The sequence below is a fragment of the Electrophorus electricus genome, chromosome 4, assembly GCF_013358815.1.
Source record: "Electrophorus electricus isolate fEleEle1 chromosome 4, fEleEle1.pri, whole genome shotgun sequence".
Lineage (NCBI taxonomy): Eukaryota > Metazoa > Chordata > Actinopteri > Gymnotiformes > Gymnotidae > Electrophorus > Electrophorus electricus.
In genome coordinates, this window is record NC_049538.1 from 4758977 (window position 1) to 4761476 (window position 2500).

A 2500-nucleotide genomic window follows, 5' to 3' on the forward strand; every position below is an offset into this window, starting at 1 on the left:
GACATTAGGCACAGTCATCTGGACCCTATAAAGTGCATGAGGTCCAAAGCGAAGAGGGGGAATCTGGGTAATCTGGCCTCTTGGCGCTGCTCGCTCCTGCATGATTGGACCGGGGCCCAAGCACCCTTTCCAGAAGCTGCATCAGCATGCACTCTGAGCCCCTCATTCCAAACACAGCCATCAAATGGTTGCAGTTCCCAGGGCCATCCAACCAGTCAGAGATCAGTGGGGGGGTATGAAACAATAGATCCGTGTCGGCTGACGACAGCTCATAAGCTCTAACACCTCTGACCGCACACACTTCTGCACTGCAGAGGAGAGTGGGCCGTTATCCCAGAACGGATAATTGAAAAGTGTAAAAAGCCTCGCTGGGTTGGTGCTTCGCAAAACCAGGCAAGACTCTGAGGGGAGCCGGGGAGCGTTCGCCTCGGACGCTGTGGCCAGCGTTTCGTTCCTGAACCGTTGGTGAATTCTGAACATCTGTGGAGGCTTAGGCAAAATACTTTTAATTAGGCGATGCGCGTGCTTACTCATGTCTGCCGAGCTGCCACTCGTAGACGCTGTGGGAAGAAAATGGGTCTATAATGGATCAGGGCGATTACTGACGAGACCCCGCTGATCCGGACTATGTTGTCCGCTCTCTCCGCTGGGGGTGGATGTCTCCCGTCTGGGAAGTGACTTCTGCTTTACTCATCCGAAAACCTGGGTGTCGTTTTCTGTCACATCGGTGACGCATTTGGGGTTCCTCTCCCTGACCGCTTTTTGAAACATTTACTAAACAGTGCGGTTAACATAGCAGCAGCCCGAGGGGTGATGGCCAACATCGGTCTCTTGTAATGACCATAACAGCAGAAAGAGCACAGCCGAGGATTATGGGGGGATTATTAGCTTTGATCCGCTTCAAAACAGGATGCGGGGGACAATTAGGAAGAGAAGCAGCCCCCTTTTTCCCCTTAGCATTTTTGTATTCAGTTTGGCCAGGTTGTGGTGTCCTGACAGCGGGATGAAGGTGGCAAAGGCCCAGAGATCCAGGGTAAATGTGAAGGAGTGAGATCCCGTCAGAGTGGTGCTCCAGCAGAGCCGCCTTTTAGGACCCAAGCAGAGAGTGGATTATCAGGGACAGAGTCCAGAATCCAGTTTGGTTGTCTCTCAATAAACAGCATATATGGAGCAAATAAGATAATCTGTGCTTTTCCTGAGTGTGGGCACATTTTTGTGTGTGTGTGTGGGGGGGGGGGTTTCCTTTGTTCAAAATGGGCTGCACATGTTTGTTTTAAACATAGGACTTCTCATAGAAAAGCATGTAAAAGTCCTTTAAAATGAGGCTGGAGTCAGAGCAGAGCTGTGGAACACTCAGAGCTGTGGAACACTCGGTGCTGTGGAACACTCGGTGCTGTGGAACACTCAGAGCTGTGGAACACTCAGAGCTGTGGAACACTCGGTGGTGTGGAACACTCAGAGCTGTGGAACACTCAGAGCTGTGGAACACTCAGAGCTGTGGAACACTCGGTGGTGTGGAACACTCAGAGCTGTGGAACACTCGGAGCTGTGGAACACTCGGTGCTGTGGAACACTCAGAGCTGTGGAACACTCGGAGCTGTGGAACACTCGGTGCTGTGGAACACTCAGAGCTGTGGAACACACAGAGCTGTGGAACACACAGAGCTGTGGAACACTCGGTGCTGTGGAACACACAGAGCTGTGGAACACACAGAGCTGTGGAACACACAGAGCTGTGGAACACTCGGTGCTGTGGAACACTCAGCTGTGGAACACTCGGTGCTGTGGAACACTCGGTGCTGTGGAACACTCGGAGCTGTGGAACACTCGGTGCTGTGGAACACACAGAGCTGTGGAACACTCGGTGCTGTGGAACACTCGGTGCTGTGGAACACTCAGGTTTTAACCGCTGCATTTGGTCTTGTTTGTTCCTGACTGGTGTACAATATGTCATGTACATCACTTTTTTTCCCGTGTGTGTGTGTGTGTGTGTGTGGCTGCCTGTCTGCTGCCTAGTTGCAGACCTTCCAGATAAGGGTTCTGTTGGGATCTGATGAATCACGGCACACAGTCCAGTGGTTGTAAATATCTGGTTAAGGCAGTTCCATAACTTGGACTCATCGAGGGTCCACTGGGGTGTTTTAATATAAAACCAGCAGATCGCCGTTCCAGTACGTAGCAGTATCACAAATTTGGTCCATATGGAGCAGCCCTGTTCTCAACTGATATCCATCGACAATCACCAGTTCTTTGCTAATAACGATCAATTGGACATTTCCCCAAAGATTCCCAAGAATATTCCAATGTTCCACTTCCAGAGAGCTGGAATCCAGCACAGTTGGGTTACTTCCCTGCTCGAACCCACACCTAAATCATGAGACCCCCGGTGAGCTGGGAGATCACCGCCCTTAGCCGGTCTCTGGGCCTCGAGCAGCAGACTCCGTCATGGTGGCGTTTGCATGCACACATCGTTGCCGTGTGCCTGCCGAGAGATTTAGTG

At 51.6% G+C, this 2500-nt stretch overlaps 1 protein-coding gene across 1 annotated transcript in view; it reads left to right on the forward strand.

The window, feature by feature from the left end:
- The window catches only part of tanc2a (tetratricopeptide repeat, ankyrin repeat and coiled-coil containing 2a), a 99312-nt gene that overhangs the window by 23373 nt on the left and 73439 nt on the right, over positions 1-2500 (forward strand). The window lies entirely within an intron of this gene.